The sequence below is a fragment of the Hyperolius riggenbachi genome, chromosome 2, assembly GCF_040937935.1.
Source record: "Hyperolius riggenbachi isolate aHypRig1 chromosome 2, aHypRig1.pri, whole genome shotgun sequence".
In the NCBI taxonomy this organism is placed as follows: Eukaryota; Metazoa; Chordata; class Amphibia; order Anura; family Hyperoliidae; genus Hyperolius; species Hyperolius riggenbachi.
In genome coordinates this window covers 3,650,001-3,662,781 of record NC_090647.1, presented here as the reverse complement: position 1 = coordinate 3,662,781, position 12,781 = coordinate 3,650,001, and the positions used below count along the sequence as shown (strand labels likewise).

The following is a 12,781-nucleotide window of genomic DNA, read 5'->3' as shown; positions in this document are numbered from 1 at the left end:
AACTCCTAAAAATTACAAAAGTTACAACCCATTCCTAAAATATGTCAACCTAATTAGCATCTCTATAATGGCATGAAAGTTCGTTTGTAAAGCGTATGATAAACGTATATCCATTCGCAAGCCCAACACATATCATCACCCATAATGCTGTTATTCCACAGGTGACAAACGTGCCCCATCCCCCCCCTACTTCATTGTATCTGAGAACATTGATTGATGAATCTAAAAATGTATATTTAATGTGCGACTGCCCACTATTTTGGGAAAAAACTATATATTTAAACCCATTACTAAATATCCTTAATCGCTATTGGGGCTCATGTATCACCTCAAAACAACCAGAGTACTGCTCACACGTGCATAATGGCATTATCCCCTACCTAGTGTGTAACCCCTCCCCTAACATTATTGTTGTTAACATCCCCCACTATCCGACTACCCCAAAAAAGAAGTCCCCCTACATAGTGCAACATGAACATTGGACTAATTAGCCCATATCTATTAACTAGACTCTACTAGCCTATACGGGTAATGCAAGATTGGTGTCATACCTCTATCCCCCTTCCTAATCATCTGCTAGAAAACAATTAAGGTCTAGCTCTACATTTAGACCATTAGGCCTCATAGTCTTCATATTAAAAATCCACTTCGTTTCTAGCTTTGAGATTTCTCTAATCTTGTGGCAACCATTATAGAGATGCTAATTAGGTTGACATATTTTAGGAATAGGTTGTAACTTTTGTAATTTTTAGGAGTTTTAGTTTATTAATTTTAATCCATATTGTATATTTTAATGGTGATTTAGTAAGCAGTAGCACATCTCCGGGCTCGGCGAATGGTTAATGGCAGTCGAGAGTGTGGTTTTGCAGGCCGCAAGCTCCAGTTACGTAGGCCGCTGTTAGTATGGGCTAAGGGTTGCCTATTCGGCGCGGCCGGAATATGTAATAATCCTATGACGCCTGTAAAAGACGCCATGATGCTGTAGCCCGCCGGCGAGATGTGAGGTGTAGCCGCGAGAATACCGCCGCTTGTCAGAAAATAATTTGCATAAGAGTGGAGATATAGCGTCATCACACCTGACCAATGGCATGCCCCTGATGAGTCGTATGACGAAACCGATAGGGCGGGGCCTCAGGTGCGGTGTGTGGAGACGCTAAACCAGTAAGGCGGCGGTGAGGACGTCCATGTTTTATATGCGCATTGAATCCGATGTAAATGTGAGTGCACTATTGTATTGCTCTTAACTGATTAAAACGGAGTTACGCTATGTTAGCTTTGTCTCTTGAGTTTGAAGGTTCTACAACATTCTGAGCATCTAAGTGCATGAAAAAGCGATCATAGCTGGCCAACATAGGATCAGCCAGCACATCTGGTGAGCGAGCATTCTGTTCATTCTCAATATCTCACTGAGGTGTGGATACTTATGGGATACAGCGTGGAGCACGAGTGGTGCAGGGGTGATTGGGTGAAACTGGATTACGCTATGTCATTCCTGTGTTTCTGAGTGCTACCTAGGAAGAAGCAGATCGGATTACCAGGAGATGTACTTCAGATTGTGCCCGTTTGCTGATCTGTGAATCAATCAGCCACTTCTGCTGGTAAGGGTATTTCAGCCAAGTCAATGAGGAGACAGTTCTGATGGAGAAGGAGTAGTGGACTGTTTGGGGATAAAACGGTTCCTATGAATTCTGGCTTTTGCTGAATAGGAGTTTTCGCTAGGTTCTCTTGAGGACTATCTAAAGCATATGTATATATGTACTTTTACTTACAGGTGGACTGTTAACTGCAACTTTGCCTTGCTGAATGATATATTGCCTCAGGTTCTCTTAGAGGACTACCTAAATCGTATGCATATATGTATTTCTCTTACAGGTGGACTCTTCATTTTTAATTGTTGTGTATGAATGTTAATGTTATCGGCGTGGCACGCATTGGAGTCCGGCACCCTGACCAGACGTATGCCCGATTCTGGTGTGCATTATATGCATTGAATGTGTATGTGGTGTAGAGTGCTTCACCTTACTACATTTATAGTGTAATGGATTGCGGAGATGCCGCCGCGTGGTCTGGCAGCGGGGCGGCTGTCTCCGCGTTCAGACCGGCGGTTTCCGCACAGCAGCATGCGTCTGGTTTGCCTGGGCCTTCTAGTGAACACAGATGGAGAGCTACGTGCGCGCGCGTTAGAAGGCAAGCCCTTTATGCCAGTAGGAGAGCGATCAGCTGATCAGGTCGATCAGCTGATCCCAGCGCGGTTACTGATTGGCTAAGTGGCGCAGGGCGGCGCGGAGGAGCGCTGCAGTATATATAGATCTTGCTGGTCAGTCTCTGGTTGTCTGCCGTTGCGAATACTTACGTGTTAGCACTCAGACCTCAGTCAGATCCCACAGTGTGACTCTGCCAACCTCAGAGTCCGACACGACAAGACCAAAACCAGGACTGGGCAAAAAATCATCACTAGTAGAGGCTACCGGTACTGGTCTTTCAAAGGAAGACTCGGACTTAAATTCAGAAATCTCTGTGACTGTAATATCATCATAGACTACACATGCATGAAACTCCACCAGAGCTGCAAAGGTAGTCAGCACAACAGCAATGCCCACTGAAGTGGGCAAAACCTCAGATGGATCTGGGGGCAGGAGGCATCTCCTAGAAGTTCTGCATCCCCCAGGAGGGACTTGGAAACCTTCAAAACATCAAACAAGACCTCAGAAATGTCATTTTCCAAGTTTTCTAAGAAGGATTCTGAAGTATCCATGTTACAGGGCTGAACATTAAATACCTGCTGCAGGCAGGGCAGATGTCTCAGGAATGGTTCCACCATAAGCTGAGACTGAATTTCATCATCAGGACACGGAAGCACAGGAATATCTAGTGAAACTAACTCTGACTTTCTGAGTTTCGTTTTACTGCAGGCAGATTTTATACAAGGCAAAACTGAGTCATCCAGAGTACAGGGTGGAGAGTCAATACTTTCTTCAGAGCAAGAAAGGGACTCACAGATGTCAGTGCGATTGGACATCATATTGTTATTCATGGTACAGGGCAGGCTCAAAGAAACCTTCTCTGGACACAACAAAGATGCTTCAGTGTCAGATTCGCAAAACCAAAGCGCTGTCTCACTCTTAGATTCGGCTAACGATGTCGAATCCGTGGAGTCAGAACGCAAACCTTGTGAATCCAAGATCGCTTTAGGTTGTGAAACTGACGCTTTCATAGCGCAAACCTCCACGATCTGCGGAGCAGACTGTAACGCGTTCAGGACAGAAACACTGGAGCACCTGTCATCAGGCAACGGGCCCTTACAGGTGTGAACAGGGTGAGACAGAGACTCATTTGCAGAATAAATAGCGACAACAACAGGAGAAACTTTATTAGACATATTCATTTTACTTTGACGCTGCATAATTTAGGAATTTTCCCCATAGCAGGATCATAGATGGAAGATCTTAAAGATCTGTTTCTAGATGACAAGGGGTCCCACACATCCCTGAGAAAACTGGCACATTCATGCTGATCACAATATGCAGGAACATCCGAGAAACAGGCATCAGATCGCATAAATTCAAACTGCACACAGTTAGGAGAGAATCTTTCAGGATTCGCACAGGAGTCAACCACAGTGGTACACCCATTCATTTCAGATCGCACAATATCTAGACTCACATGCTTTACCCCAGAAAGGCAGGAACAATCGTCCGATAACAATGTCTCTTTATTGGAATCAATTGATTGGTGTGTGTGCAACTCATCCAAAATCGTCTGCCACACACACATCACTGGATCCACAAAACATTTGTCACACTCAGCAGAATCTATCAAAGTGTACACGGAATTTATACAAGCGTTTAGCGTCTCTGCGCTTTCTGCGATATAGAAATCGCAAAATGCCTTCCAATCCATCTCGAATTCCTCAACCAAAGCTCCCATATCCCAGGAAGCAAATGGGGGCTCAAACAACCCTATATCTAAGTAGCTCTCATACGGGTTGGGGTCAGGAACATGCATAGACTTTCTTACTCCTTTAATATAGAAAATAATTCTGCCTATTAAAGGATCTACAAAAGCTTTGGATTGAGGTAATAAACCCGGAGACTAAGCAACATCATTGTCAACATCAATAGGGAGTGTTTTATTCAGATGCTTGCGATTTTTAGGTTTTTCCTTTTTAGCAACTTTGCATGTCTGCGGTTTAAATGCAATAGAGGTATCCAGGCAGTTCTCTTGCATCTGCTTATTTGTAGTTGCTATGGGCAAGGAATTTTTTGGCTGAAAAGCCGAATCAGCAGACTGGCCTGCAAGCACCAACTCATTAACATATGGTAAAGACTGAGAGGTGTTGCATAAACCAATGTGATCAGCATCTTGCACTGCAGGGAAAAACTCATAGAAATAACACGGCATGGAAGTTCCAAGCTTACGAGAAAACACATGAGCCAGAAACCTGCGAGGGTTATGTCTCAGATTCTTGTGTCTGGCATACTCATCAGCCCACACAAACAGATCCCCTTGGAAAAGATTGTAAGCAATCTGACCACTCCAAGTGGAAATATTGGTGGCCTGAAATTCAGGATTTGCCAAGAATCTGGAACATTCTGATATGAACTCATCTCTGGTTTCAGAGTCCAGTATCTTAAACCTCTTAAAGATACAGAACCCATATTCGACCAAATCGTACAAATCGGAAATTCCCTCTACACTGGGAATTTTGGTTTGGCTGGTCATACTGTAACGATTGTGGAATTCTCTCCGTGATCAGCACACAGGACGTGCGCTGACACTGCGGAAATCCTCCACAAGCGTATAATTTGAGGGAACCCAGCAAAAGGTGCAACGCACCTGTAGAGGGAAATTCCTGTCGGCAGATGGAGCTGTGGAGTGCAGAGGAACAGCTCCTCTGCCCTGCCACAGACGCCAGACAGGAATTGTACAAAGGGAAGCAACGCAGGGCAAGATAGCCCTTAAAGAGAGAGAGTAAAGCGACAGAGTGTATGTGTGTCCACCAATCTAGTCGCTACCCAGCGACGATGAACACACAACCATGAAGATAAGGTGAAAAGGCAATCGCAAGAGATGGCGATTGCTAACAGCGACACAAGACCGAATAAGCACAGATGAGGAATGTATGTGTGTCCACCAATCTAGCCGCCAACCTGCGACGGTGGACACACAACAGAGGAAACCAAGTGAGAACGCAATTGCAAGAGAAGCGATTGCGGATGAGAATGAGCACAGGGACAGATTGTATGTGTGTGCACCAAACTAGTCGCCAACCCACGACGGTGCATACACAACAGCAGATACGAAGTAGGAACGCAATCGCGAGGGAGGCGATTGCCAGAGGTGACACAAGGCTAAAGCAAGACAGGGCACAAGAGTAGCAAAGGCACAGCAAATCATACAATGAGAAGATAAGGAACATGATAAACGCTAACTAAACGCGAACACCGCACTCATCCGCAACAGCGAACGCGTTTACAGCGCGATCTCCGCACGTTAAGCGCAACAGAGACAAACACGCCTAACTAACCCCCACCACCCAAACACGAAACAGAGAACGCTAGCGCTTGCTTAACGGTTACCTCACCGAGCCTACAGCAAGCGTTCGTATCAGACAAGACAGACAGACGACCGGGAAACAGGATAGGAAAGATCCACTGCTCTTTCCGCCAGAGCGAGTGCGATCCGGGGACAGGGACAGAATCACAGATCAGAAGGATCCACAGCCGCTAAGGGCTAGTGCGATCCAAGCAAGACAGGCAGATGAGATAGCCGGTGGCAACCGCTGCTCCAGCTATACTCCAAGAAAGCAGATCAGAAGGATCCACAGACGCTACCGCTAGGGGCTAGTGCGATCCAAGCAAGACAGGCAGATGAGATAGCCAGTGGCAACCGCTGCTCCAGCTATACTCCAAGAAAGCAGATCAGAAAGATCCACAGCCGCTACGCTAGAGGCTGGTGCGATCCAAGTAAGACAGATGAAACAGAAGGGGCTACCAGAAGCAACCGCTGCACTGGTTAGCACCCACAGACAGGACGATTTCCTATCGACCACCGTTGGCGACAGGACAATCACAGCAGAGAGGCAACATAGACAAAACAGATAAGCAGGCTAACTGCACTAGAGGAGCTGCCTAGTGCAGTCCCCAGAATTACTCTAAGATACCTATAACAATCCAACAGGGAAGGCTGACACTCCAGGACTGTATTTAACAAACCGTTATGACCAGCAAAGCCTTCTGGTCAGCAGAAGGCTTTTATACTGCCAGCCCTCAAACGAGACAGCTGGGCAATTTGCATGTATGCAAATCCCTCAGCAAAGCAACTCTGGAAGTTGCAAGATGAAGCCAGGTCTCTTTTCCAGAGACCTGCATCTCTCAGACATAAGGAATGGTCAAACAGCTGGCTGCCTGTGCAGCCAGCTGAGCGGATCATTACAGGTTCCTCTGCATATCTGCCTACCTGTTGCCAAACCCTGCCTGTACCCGGTTACCAAATCAGCCTTTCTGTCTCTGTACCTTATCTGCTTGTGTGTTGCCGACCGGGCCTGCCCGACCCTCCAGGCTGTCACTCATCCCTTGAGTGCTCAGTCTATCTGTACTAGCGGTGACACTATTCCACCAAGTGTCAGTTAGCTATTAGGACTCCTGCTCCTCAGAGAGTCCGGCCTGCTAGCAGCCAGTGGCCTCTACTCCTCTGGAGTCCCCTGGCTGCAGTACAGTCTATATTTGATCACCAAGTATCACTGGTTGCCAGGATCTCTCTATCCCCTCTCTCAAGGAGATAGTCCCTGCACAGCCAAGGGCCACCTGCCCCTCAGTTGGGTCCTGGCTGAGCTGCTTGTGTCTCCCGCCTCACGGGAGATAGCCTACAGTTACACCAAACATTTACACTTCATTAGGTGTCCAGAGGTTAGTCATACTTGTATTATTGGTGATTCTGCAGATCATTCATAATCAAGTATACATCTGTATTATTGATGATTCTGCAGATCATCAATGATCAGATTCTCTCTGTGTTCTGACACCAATCGTTACAGAATGGCAGACCTGAAAAACAAAATGGACGCACTCAACAGCCGTCTTGATGCACTCACCACCTCGGTGGAGAATTTCATCAGGGTGCTGGACGGTCATCAGACCCAGATTACTGCTTTGTCTGGGTCCATACAAGTCCTTCAAATGGCTGTGAATGCAGTGCGATCCCCTCCAGTTACAGACTTGCGTATGTCTGTACCCGAAAGGTTTTCTGGTCATAGATCTGACTTTCAGAACTTTAGAAATTGTGTAATGTCGTATTTTGAGTTAAGACCCAATTTATCAGGAACTGAGGCACAGAGAATTACGTTTATTAAGACCCTTTTGTCAGGGGATTCTCAAACATGGGCATATAGCCTTCATGCAGGGCATGAGGCTTTGACATCGGTAGGAATTTTTTAAGGCCATGGCCATAATTTACTTCTACTGCTGAGCGGAAGCTTAAGACTTTGCGTCAGGGTAAGGATCCTGTAGAGGTCTACGCAGCTGAGTTCAGAAAGTGGGCTGTGTCAGCTAGGTGGGGGACATTTGCGTTATTAGACTGTTTTTTATCAGGGTTATCAGACGCAGTCTCTGATTTGATGTTGGGACACCCTGAACCGAAATCTATTGATGAGGCAATCTCTTTAGCAGTACGGGTTGATCGCCGTTTACGCTATCAGACACAAACCCGGGGTAAGAGCACTGTGAGATATGTCTCCTACGCCTCTCCTCCACCCGTGTCACCTCCGCCAGAGCCAATGCAAATTGGACAGTCAAAATTGACACGGGTGGAAAAGAATCGCAGGAAAACAGAACAGCTCTGTTTATACTGTGCAGAGGAGGGTCATAAGGCACAGAATTGTCCTAAAAAGTCGGGAAACGCTGCCGCCTAGGTGTAATCAGAGGTAATACCCTAGGCGAGCACTTATTGCCTCTAAACAATAATCGTCTACTCCTTCCATGTTCCGTCACATGGGAGGGTCGGACTGTCCCCACTGAAGCTTTTATAGACTCTGGTTCAGCGGCTAACTTTATAGATTACGAGTTTGCAAAGAATTTGGGGGTTCCCATACTTCCGTTAGACCAACAGGTTTTGGTCACTGCAGTAGATGACTCTCCTCTGCAAAGTAGACATCCCTTATCACGGCCCCCGGAGTTGATGTTCAGTGTTTGGGTGCTACATAAAGAGAGTCTACAGTTTCTGGTCCTGCGTATGGCAACCTCCACCGTTATTCTTGGCATGCCATGGTTACAACGTAACTCCCCTCATATAGATTGGGTTTCAGGTCAGCTAACGAGCTGGTCTACCCATTGTTATCATCATTATTTAGCGAAAGTAACCGTGGGTAACACCAAGATTCAGGTTAAAGGTGTGCCAACTCAATACACAGAATTTGCTGACGTATTCTATCCCAAATCAGCAGATAAACTTCCCCCCCCCCACCGTACCTTCGACTGTCCCATCGATTTAAGATCTGGTTGTATCCCCCTAGGGGTCACCTCCATGATCTATCTGGGCCTGAGAAACTGGCAATGCAGGAATACATCAAAGAAAACTTGGCCAAGGGTTTCATCCACCCCTCTCGTTCACCAGCAGGGGCAGGATTCTTTTTTGTAAAAAAAAAGGATGGAGGCCTTCGTCCCTGCATTGATTATCGAGGCTTAAACAAGATTACAGTGAAAAATCGTTACCCTTTGCCTTTGATTGACGATTTGTTCACTCAGGTTACCAACGCCAAGATTTTCTCTAAACTGGATTTGAGAGGCGCATACAACCTAGTTCGAATTAGGGATGGTGACGAATGGAGGACGGCCTTTAACACACCCGACAGGCACTACGAGTGCCTGGTGATGCCCTTCGGGTTATGTAACGCCCCCAGCCGTCTTCCAGGAGTTGATTAATAAGGTATTCAGGGAGGTGTTAGGGAAGTTCGTTTTAGTATATCTGGACGATATACTGATCTTCTCGTCCAATCTCTCGGAACATCGAAAACATGTTAAGTTTGTCCTAGGGAAGTTAAGACAGAATCTGCTTTACGCTAAATTAGAGAAATGTCTTTTCGAAGTAACTTCTGTTGCCTTCTTGGGGTACATTATCTCTACATCTGGCCTCTCCATGGATCCTGGAAAGGTTTCTGCTGTCTTGGAGTGGCCTCAGCCTTTGGGACTGAAGGCGCTCCAAAGATTGTTGGGCTTTGCCAACTACTACAGGAGGTTTATAAAGGGGTACTCTTCAGTGGTCTTGCCTCTCACCAGTCTCACCAAGATAGGGGCTGATACTTACCACTGGTCAGCAGAGGCACATTCTGCCTTCTCTACACTGAAAAAGCTGTTTTGTTTTGCACCCATACTAAGACATGTGGATGTCTCCTTCCCCTTTATCGTGGAGGTCGATGCATCAGAGGTTGGGGTGGGGGCTGTATTGTCTCAGCTATCGGGTTTGCAGGGCAAACTCCACCCATGCGCCTACTTCTCTCGTAGGTTTTCACCCGCAGAGAAAAACTACAATATAGGCAACCGGGAGCTCTTAGCTATCAAGTTAGCTTTTGAGGAATGGCGACATTGGCTAGAAGGTGCAGAACATACTATCACAGTTTATACAGATCATACAAATTTGGAGTACATAGAGGGCGCCAAGAGACTTAGCCCCCGTCAGGCCCGATGGTCTTTGTTCTTTTCAAGATTCAGATTTGTAATTACGTATACCCCTGTTAGTAAAAACATCAAGGCCGACGCCTTGTCCAGGTGTTTCGAGCCCGAGACAGTACAGCCCTCAGCCCCTGAAACCATTCTACCTCAGAAGGTAGTTTTGGCAGCCACTGAGGCCTGGAAGGATTGGACAGTCACTTTGAGTCCCTACCAACAGGATGTTCCAGAGGGGAAGCCCGATGGGGTGATGTTTGTACCACTGCCTTTTCGTCTGCAACTCCTACATTTGTTTCATTCCCACAAAAATGCGGGTCATCCTGGGGCCACCAGAACTCAGGATTTACTGGCCAGATGTACTTGGTGGCCTACATTGGCAACAGATTGTAAGGAGTTTGTAAGATAATGTGCAGTGTGTGCTAGGAGTAAACCTTCTCGCCAGGCTCCTGCTGGTACTTTACAATCCCTACCAGTGCCAAATGAACCATGGACTCATTTGTCCATGGATTTTGTAGGAGAACTCCCCAGGTTTGAGGGCAAGACGGTCATTTGGGTTGTAGTAGACAGATTCAGTAAGATGGCTCATTTTGTTCCATTGAAAGGACTCCCCTCGGCTCAGGAATTGGCCGATCTCTTCATCCAGCACGTTTTCCGGCTGCATGGCATTCCGGAAAATGTAGTGTCAGATCGGGGAGTCCAATTTGTATCTAACTTTTGGAAAGCTTTTTGCCATCAGCTGGATATGGACCTTGCATTCTCATCAGGCTACCACCCACAGACCAATGGCCAGACCGAGAGAGTTAACCAGTCTCTAGAACAATTTCTCAGATGTTATGTTGCAGATGCTCAGTCCGATTGGGTAAATTTTTTGCCGTTTGCGGAATTTGCGCACAACAACCTGAAAAGTTCCTCCTCAGGATTTTCCCCATTCCAGGTAGTGTCAGGAAGATCACCCAAGTTTGCCCCGTTCCCTGTGGCGTCTACACCATTCCCAGCCTTGGAGGATTGGCAGAGGGCTTTGAAGCAGATTTGGGGAATGGTTAAGAGGAACTTGGGGAAAGCTTTCCAGACCCAGAAAAAACAGGCAGACAAGAGGCGGTCTATAGAGTGGAAATTTTCTCCGGGAGACTTGGTGTGGGTGTCCACTCGGCATTTGGCCCTGAAGCAATTGTCACCCAAACTGGGCCCTAGATTCATAGGACCATTCCCAGTGACCAGAAAAAATAATAATGTCACTTATGCAATTGATCTCCCAGCCAGCATGCGAGGTGTGAGATCATTCCACGTGTCTCTGTTAACCTCCTTGGCGGTTAATTTTTTTTGCCTAATTGTCCAAAATCCTTTTTTTTTTTATTTATTTTTTTTGTTTCATGTAAAGCTACCAGAGTGGTAGCTACATGAAACACCACTAGAGGGCGCATGTGTCACTCTAGTGCGATTGTCGCAGGCATCTATAGCAAACAGGGGAACGCGTATATAACGTGTACTGTAATGGATTGCGGAGATGCTGCCGCGCGGTCTGGCAGCGGGGCGGCTGTCTCCACGTTCAGACTGGCGGTTTCCGCACAGCAGCATGCGTCTGGTTTGCCTGGGCCTTCTAGTGCACACAGATGGAGAGCTACGTGCGCGCGCGCGTTAGAAGGCAAGCCCTTTATGCCAGTAGTAGAGCGATCAGCTGATCAGGTCGATCAGCTGATCCCAGCGCGGTTACTGATTGGCTAAGTGGCGCAGGGCTGCGTGGAGGAGCGCTGCAGTATATATAGATCTTGCTGGTCAGTCTCTGGTTGTCTGCCGTTGCGAATACTTACGTGTTAGCACTCAGACCTCAGTCAGATCACACAGTGTGTTAGAACCAGGTGGTCCTGGGAATTCACACTTAGCCAGATTACCGCTGTGTTATACTTTAGACCAGTTCCGGGGTGTTGTGACCAAGGACCTCACACCCAAGCTTAGGATTACTGTGTCATTGCTGTGTTATACTTTAGACCAGTTCCGGGGTGTTGTGACCAAGGACCTCACACCCAAGCTTAGGATCACTGTGTCATTACTGAGTTATTCTTTAGACTAGTCCCTGGGTGTCGAGACCACGGACCTCACACCTCAGACTAGGACTGTGCTTTATATATGTTATGACTATTTGCTCTGTCGACCTCGCTCTTGCTTTCTGATTCGGTACCTCTGCATATCTGCCTACCTGTTGCCAAACCCTGCCTGTACCCGGTTACCGAAACAGCCTTTCTGTCTCTGTACCTTATCTGCTCGTGTGTTGCCGACCTGGCCTACCCGACCCTCCAGGCTGTCACTCATCCCTTGAGTGTTCAGTCTATCTGTACTAGCGGTGACACTATTCTACCAAGTGTCAGTTAGCTATTAGGACTCCTGCTCCTCAGAGAGTCCGGCCTGCTAGCAGCCAGTGGCCTCTACTCCTCTGGAGTCCCCTGGCTGCAGTACAGTCATTTTTCTCTTGGATATATCACAATGGTACATGCTAGGCTGGTTTCAGCATGTAGCATTGTAGTGTGTTGTGTTGGTGGTATAATGGTTAGGATAGCAGCCTACAGAGTGGTAGGCCTGGGTTCTATTCCTGGCCAAAGTGAGTTGGCTTTTGACATACTACAAATCCTTAAGCAAGCTCATTTTTCTCTTGGATATATCATAATAGTACATGCTAGGCTGGCTTCAGCATGTAGTGTTGGTGGTGGTTTAGTGGTGAAGAGAGCTACCTACCATGCACTCAGACCTGGATTCATTTCCCGGCCAAGGTATGTAAGCTGGCTTTTGAAATGCTACAGTTCCCTGGATTTGATCAGAGTGTGGTGGACTCCTCTATACTGCTTATTAATGAGTCATTAAAGACTAACCCCTCTCCCATCACCATCAGCAGCAGCTCTTGACTTGGTAAAAATATATCTGCAGCAGAGAGTAGCAGACTTGGCCTCCAGAGATCACTAGGTTTTCCAGGAATCACCAGGGTCTCCAGGGATAACCAGGGCCTCCAGAGATCAGCAATCCAGGGATCAGCAGGGCCTCCAGGTATAATCAGCACCTCCAGGAATTGCCAGGGCCTCCAGGAATCACCAGGGTCTCCAGGGATCAGCAGGGCCTCCAGGAATCGCTAG

At 47.0% G+C, this 12,781-nt stretch overlaps 1 protein-coding gene across 3 annotated transcripts in view; it reads left to right on the top strand.

Annotated features, from left to right (window-relative positions):
- Nucleotides 1–12,781, top strand: part of DNHD1 (dynein heavy chain domain 1) — a 445,323-nt gene that overhangs the window by 121,376 nt on the left and 311,166 nt on the right. The gene's annotated exons all lie outside the window — the stretch shown is intronic.